This window comes from Oryx dammah, unplaced genomic scaffold, assembly GCF_014754425.2.
Source record: "Oryx dammah isolate SB20612 unplaced genomic scaffold, SCBI_Odam_1.1 HiC_scaffold_20, whole genome shotgun sequence".
NCBI lineage: Eukaryota > Metazoa > Chordata > Mammalia > Artiodactyla > Bovidae > Oryx > Oryx dammah.
The window spans coordinates 52,525,350-52,532,947 of NW_024070204.1; the positions used below are offsets into that span (position 1 = coordinate 52,525,350).

General features: G+C 41.8%; 2 long non-coding RNA genes across 2 annotated transcripts in view; one reads left to right on the top strand and one right to left on the bottom strand.

Annotated features, from left to right (window-relative positions):
* The window catches only part of LOC120879545, a 513,363-nt gene extending 513,025 nt beyond the window's left edge, over positions 1 to 338 (bottom strand). Inside the window, exon 1 of the long non-coding RNA XR_005724815.1 lies at positions 268 to 338. This is a non-coding gene — a long non-coding RNA (uncharacterized LOC120879545). The remainder of the gene's footprint in view (positions 1 to 267) is intronic.
* LOC120879542 lies at positions 91 to 3,579 on the top strand. Its single transcript, XR_005724812.1, has 2 exons — positions 91 to 747; positions 1,957 to 3,579. It is a non-coding gene; the product is annotated as an uncharacterized LOC120879542 (long non-coding RNA).
* Positions 3,580 to 7,598: the final 4,019 nt, after the last annotated feature.

Here is a 7,598-nt window from a genome sequence, read left to right on the forward strand (position 1 = left end):
CCCCTTAACACAAACCCGGCTAGCAAATGCATTGAAGAGCCTCCTTCAAAATACAGTTTGACTCTGATTCATGGCAAAAAAAAAGGCTGGAATAATCCTGCCAGGTCTTAGAAGCTTTACGATTAATTGCATTGAAATTGATACACAGAAAACAGCACCTTGAAAATGAATCATTTGCTACTTCAGTATTTTCTAATTACCATCACTCCCTCTCAGGGCATGTAATTAATTTACGGAGTTTAAAAAAAGAGAGTCAGGATTACTCACACAGTCTTGAAGATGCAATGTCAGCTATTTGGGACAGAAACATCCAAGGCCGTGTTAGAACTCAATTACGACTACATATGCGTTAAAGCAGGAACTGGCAGGCCTCTGGACTACAGCAACTATAGGACTTGTGCTTCTCGTACGCTGGGCTATAATTTATGAAACTGAGCCCCAGATCCAGCCAATCATTTAGCTCCTCATAACAAGTCTGACTGGCTCTGGAAAGCTGAAAGGGCTGCACTAGAACAACAAAGATGAGATATTCCACATAACACTCAGCTTATCTGGAATCACTTTCCCTTGCAAGGCCAGAAAAAAATCATAGCTTTACTGCCCAAGGGAAGCACGACAAAGGACTGGGAAATGCGACTTCACCTGGAGCAAGATCTGTTATGCTTTGGCAAGACCAACCTCGCTGGCCTTAAAGGACCCAGGTACCCCTGGGACACAGAGGGCAACCACAGCAGCAAAAACCCAAAGGTAATTTTCATCTTTCTTTTTGTTTTTAGTGGGAGTAATGCTGAGTCGAAATAATATGCATTAAGTCACTCTGGCAACCAGGTCCGCTTTGATCTCATTTTACCTTTTTCTAATCTCATCTACTGTAGGATCATTTGTTATTGAGTATGAGTCCAGGGAGGCTTAATGTACCTGATATAAATTTTAAACCAAAATGATCATTTGTGGAGGAAGAGAGATCATTTTCCAGAACGGTTTGAGAGCTATCTTTTCAGATGGACAGCCTTTTCACCCACCCACAGAAACAAGAATAAAAGCAGCTCAGGCAGGGAAGAGGGAAAAGGGGTTTCATGAGTACAATTAAATGCTTTTAGTGTCTTAAAAGGAATAACTGTGCTCAAACAGTAAATTAGGAAGATGGGTTATTATACTGGCCCACAATATAGCTATATAGCTATACATGGCTATATAGCATGAGCCAGAATGTACCTTGGTGGGATTGTTGGGGCAGAAAATGATGTAAGAGCCAGTTGGCACAGCCCCCCATGGCCTAGGTTTCTGTTTTCTTTGCAATATTTTCCTTATTTCCCATCACATTTTGAAGTATTAGTAATACCAACTACTTGTTATACCAAACTTTCCAATTGTAGTTATTAATGCATCTGTGGCAAACATTTTTAAGTCATAAGAGGTGACTAAAGAAAAAAAATTTTTAATGGAATTAACATAGACCCTTAGATACGTGACATACTTTACCTAATGAAAAATCCTTCCAAATCCTCAACAAGTGATGTGTCTCTTCAGCAAATTTTGTAGCAAGTGTAACATTAGCAACCAAAAAATCACTGTAAAAACTTTTAAATAACAAGATCAATCATTATGCTTTCAAAGTGACAGCCGAATCTCCACAATATAAACTTGTGTCAGTTTTATATGCTCCCAAAGGAAGAAGCCAGGAAAGGAAACTTGCTTTGTTTAGTGATGAAATATAAGGAACAAGAACAGAAAAGACATTTATGCTCTTTTTGTTTGCTCTAGATGGTTGACTGAATTTAACTTGAGATTTGACACCAAGAAGAAAAACAGAAACACAGGGAATAGAAAAAGTAATCCATTCATAATCCCCCCAAGATCTGTTCTTTGAATTGTCCAACTTGTGACTAACCAGGGAGGACTATTTCACTACGTTTAAATATTTTTTACTTAATTAAACCTTTGTTTACTTGACAGTGCTGCTGCTCATGGGACTGTGTGAGAACTGAAACTTCTGAGGGAAGCCAGGTTGTTAAAATTGTGATTCCCTTTACTCAACAATAACAAGGATGATCTAGTCTGAAAGGGAAAGCACACCCTTAAGGTAACGTTGGCACTGAATCTTCACACCCAGAATTTTGTCATTGAGTCCTCAACACCCAGAATTCCCTGTTTCTCATTCCCCACATAAAATTACGTTAAGATCTCTTCAAATTCCAATGTTCAAATCATTTTTCAACACACAAGACCAAGAATACTCTAAACTAAGGCATTTAAATAATTTCACATGATAGTTGCCCAGAAATTTCCAATAGGAAAACTTTACCTTTGACAACTTTGAAGATAACCATCTCCCCACTCAAAACAATGGCCAGCAACCAACTAGCAAGTCCTTGAGTCAGAAGCTTTCATGGCTTCTGGACATTCTCTGTGTCAACATAAAGCTCAGTTGCAGACAGACCCCTGGCACCCTGACCCTTAGAAACACTAAAGGTTTTGTTTGATTCAGCTTCAAGCTGTTCATCTGTTAGCAAGCAATGTTCAACCAAAAACACATTCATGACGAGAGCTTTCTAAAAGACAGCATGGCTTTCCCTCCAATCATCATAATAATCATGATAGCCTGAGACATGTTACTGCTACTTGGCAACTGGGGGTGAGGGTAGATATTTAGTACCTGGAGTGGTCACATAGCAGGGAAAACCTCACACTGGAAGGAAGGAAGTGATGTCTCACTACAATCCAACATAAGCCAATTATATCATTCACATTTGACTTCAATGCCCTATTTAAAACAATGCAATGAAGGAGGAAACTTAAAAATACATGCCGATACTCTAATCTTCTCCTAAAGTTGTTAGTGCAGCAGACATCATTTCCAATCCAACCGGGCTTGTGCTAGCAGGCTCTAGCTGGAGAGACTACATCCATCATCACCATCAATTAATAGCTGTTGGCTGTTGCACCTGGCACCAAGAGGGTTCATGGTACACAAAGGTCATTCAGACAGCTAAATTCTGTTCTTAATTCATTTCCTGGATCTCCATCTCACAGACAAGAATTTAGATGATCCCAGTTAAAGAAAAGTACTCAGCAATGCAAACCTTTTATCTGAAATAAGAGCCATCAGCCCATTTTAACTATCAGAGCAACTCTGGTTGACTGAAAGGTGTCCCTAGATCTGGGCCAAGAACAGTTTTTAGCCCCACAAGCTAATCTGCCTTGCCCTGCAGTTTACATGGCCAAAGGAGTTGCTCATGAGAAAACTCTTAAGAAACATTCGGATCCACTAAGTTAGTGTGTCAGACCTGCTCAGGTTGGCAAGAGGTTAACTGTGCTCCAGGTGAAATGGATAAATAGACCCATTGTTTTCACCAGGTTGGACTCCACCTAAAGAAACCCTAGATCTTGGACCAGATTGCTGGTGGGGGGCAACTGCTGACAGTTCAAATGTCAACTCTTGGAGCCAGTGTCTGTGGTGTTAACAGGAAGACAAGCAGTTACTTAGAAATACATCAGCTAGAAGGCCTGCTCACCTTGACAAAGCAAAAAAAAAAAATTTTTTTTTCTCATTTAAATAAAAAGGCATGGTTACAAGAGCTATGAATCTGTGGTCACTGCAGGGATTAAACTTATATTCTTGGTTTAGTTAACAGAACACATCATCTGGGCACAAGTGAAGTCGCTCAGTCGTGTCCAACTCTTTGCAACCCCATGGACTGTAGCCTACCAGGCTCCTCTGTCCATGGGATTTTCCAGGCAATAGTCCTGGAGTGGATTGCCATTTCCTTCACCAGGGGATCTTCCCGACCCAGGGATCGAACCCAGGTCTCCTGCATTGTAGACAGACGCTTAACCGTCTGAGCCACCAGGGAAGCCCACCTCATAATCAAACTTGTTCTTGGCATGTGGGGGGAAATTTTTGTGGCCGCTTTTTAATTATCTATCTGAGAACATGAATGTTTGGAAACATACTAACAATGCATGTGACAAGATTCTAAACCGTTATTACACATAAAATTAACCCAAATCAACAAACTTTTGTGCTCATACATAGTCAAAACTCCTTCTTGGTAATGAGATGTCAACAGTCATACAAGAGTACATACACAAAACATACAATTACTTACATTTTGCAAGAGAAAAGTTTGAAGGGTTGCATTCTTCATATTTGATGCCAAAACCACCTCTTCAAGCAATGTGTAAGCATTATATTAATAGCATGGAGGTTGACACTCTGAGTTAGACTGCCTCAGTTCAAATCCCAGTTCTGATTCTTATCTGTGGACTTCAGGCAGGCTACTTAAGGGATCTGTGCCTCAATTTCCCCATATGTAAAATGGGGCACTCACAGTAACTACCTCCTGAGGCGGTGTGAAGATTAAATGGGCAAAGAACTGAACTTAGAACTGAGCCTATTACGTAATAAACATTCATTAAGAGAAAACTGTCATTCATATCATAATTATTATAAGTTCATTGCAATAAATGTACACAAGATCCAAAATGGAGTTGAATTGCTGAACAGCCAAATATGGTAAAATATATCTATTAACATCATATATCTCATTTTGGGAAATATTTATGTAAGGTTTTGTCTTAAGGCTTCTGAGATAAGAGCTCAAGGAGGTGGGTCTGTTCACTGTCAGTCTTCTATCTGGTAATCACTTGACATTTTCATCCCTGCTCTGCATTTATTGTGTCGCACAATGGCACTAACCTAGGAAACTACACAGAAAGGGTGATTGTAGTAGACATGATTCGCATGATAGTTGGTCCAAAGTTCAGCCTAGTTTAAAGATTCCTGCAGGAAGGCAAAAAAATAATGGAAGCCATTCATTTCAGTCATGGTACCCTAATCAAAAAAGAGTTGAAGGGAGGGGAAAAAAAGAGAGACGTGTCACAAAAAGCTCTGATGATTATCCCAAGACAGGAATCCTGTCTAGAATTCATGCTGACTTCTCAGCATAGATATGAGAGAACACTGAAGCTAATTATCTCCTCTCCTCCCAGGAGAGGGGATTTCTCAGTTTAGGAGATTATTAACTGGAACTGCAGCTTACTTACTGAGGAAGTACAGAGAAAGAGAGTCTGCTTGGTAAGGGAACAGCCACCCTAGGGACGGACAATGGCCTGCTGCACTCTTTCATTCCCACATTCCTTCATTCATTCTTAAGTGGTCTCACTCTTAACCTCCTTCCCCACCCACACAAACCCCCGACAGACACATCTCACTGCTCACAGGGCCTCAGGGACCCTGTACACTCTCACTGCTGTGCTTCCCAGGATGCATCTCTCCATCTGTGTGCCCTTCCCAGTACTGACCACCAAGACCAAGGACGTGCCCCTCCTTGAGAGCAAACCCCTTCCTCCCACCTCCTCTCCATGGAGGGTGCTTTTTCCCTGATGGAAAATTCATGAATCAGCACCACTTACCACATGAGTTAGCAGGACAAATAACCAGGGAGAAAACTGGGGAACATTTTCAGTTTAGGAAAAAATAAAAATAAAAACACTTTCAAAATGAAATCCAAGGTAATTTCTTCAAGATCCCAAAATATCAAATGTTAAGACTTAACAGTCACATGACCAGCCTCATCTCTGGTCTTTCTCAACAAGTTGATAAAGAAATACAAGGAAGCCTACCTGGGACGCTAGAAATGACTGCATATGTGAAAGCTTTGTATGGGGCCTGGCAGGGAGTTGAATGAGCTAAACTAAGTCTCCTTATTCTAATTATCCTGCTCCTGGGAGAGGAATACAAAAGGAAGGGGGGTCTCAATTCCAAAAGTGAGTGATTAGCTCCCCCACCCCACTATGCTGCCTCAGCTCCAGAGGTGGTCATTTCATGTGTTCGTTCGCTCCATGGCCCATTCATGCCGCTGAGGCCTCGCTACCCACAATGTTGCTGCAGTCCAGGCCTGTGGCTGAGGGGACAGGCACTGAGCATTGGACATACACCAAGACAAGGAGGATGGGAGGGGCTGAAGAATTAAGAAAATAGTGTGTTGGAGGATAACCTTCAGAATTGGACACGGGTCCAGTGTATCTCTAGTGCCTCTCCCACTCCACCCATGCCTCACCCCTCAAAAGAAAAAACAAAATAGTTTTGCTAAATCTCTCAGCTTCCTCCACTAAAGTGGCTTGCAAAGGAGCCTGTCCTCCCCTCCCACCAAATGAATCCCCAGAGAAACCACATTAAACCAGTCTGTGCCACTATGATTAAATGTCCCTGTTACCTTCCACGTGGCACTTCATTTTAATAGAGGCTTTCTAGAAATAAACCCAAGAACCAAGGAATTTACGACCCTGAAGATTTCAGGCCTCTTGGAGCATGATAACCAAATGCAGGCGAAGATTCCTGGTCCCTGAGACCCACACCAGCACATCAGTTACCTTCTCCTCTAAGGTGTGGGCTACCCCTGGGCCAAGAAGAATCCCAGGTTCACTTCCGGGGCAAGGCCACCACATCCAGTTGGGCAGTGCACGACCCCGGCAACCATTTACGCAATCCTGCCTCTGTAGTCCCAGAGGCATCCCTCTCTATATTCAAAGCACAGGCTACCATCAGTCAAGAGAAGACTTCTCAATTTTTAATCCTCCCACAATAGAGACAAATACTTGGTATCTCAAAAGCACATTGGCTATAGGGACACATTCATAATCACCAGCTACTAAGAGGCATCAGTCGCCCACCTCTCCCAGTCCACAGGATTTTTTTTTTTTACTTTTTTTGCCCTAAAAATGTAAGCACAGAAATCAGAGCAGTGGAAGGAAAGCAGATTGCACTTGAGCCCCATTTGCTCTGAAAAATAATACACAGGTTCTTGAACTTCTTGTGCATCAGGATTGCTGAAGGTGCTTGTTAAAGTAATAGACCTCTGACCTCACCACAGGATGCTCAACTCACAAGTGTAGAATGGAACCTAGGAATCTGCATTTTTACTGGCATACATGCCATCAACCACCCCCAGGCTTGTAAAGTCAGTCATCATGGATTACTCCTTGAGAAGCATCAAGATAATGCATGCAAACCACTTAACACAAAACCTGGCATGTTCCAAAGTGCTCCATACTTACTAGCTGTAATTATTAACATTTGGAATTGATCCCAACTTCATAAATTCTATTCAGACCTGGCGTTTGTTAAGTGAAAATTGCACATGGGTGTGGCAGTGTGGCAGCGAGCCAGGAGCTGGTATAGTGCAAGGAAAGAGAACTGAGAAGAGGGATACAGGACAGACAGACCCTAATTTGTGTCCTTCTAGTGATTTATTAACCTTCGATGAGAACTCTTGAGCCTTATTTACCACCCTCATTCCACAGTATCAACAGCTCTGAAAAGATAACACAGCAGTTTGAAACAATTGTCTATAAACCAGAAGTTCCCCAAAGTAAAAAACACTCAAAATATTGGCATTTTCATTTTTCTGCCTCAAAGAAAGCAAAACAAGATTATTTGTTTTGTAGGACAAAGCAAGGCCCAAGTAAGCAGGGCATTTTTAAATGGCTGAGTCCACCAATGTTTGCACAGTATAGGAGAAGTAAATCCCCAATCTGATTGGCTGCCATGCTTCCCTGGGTTTTGGCTAAGTTCCTCTGTGATGATGTGGGCCCTC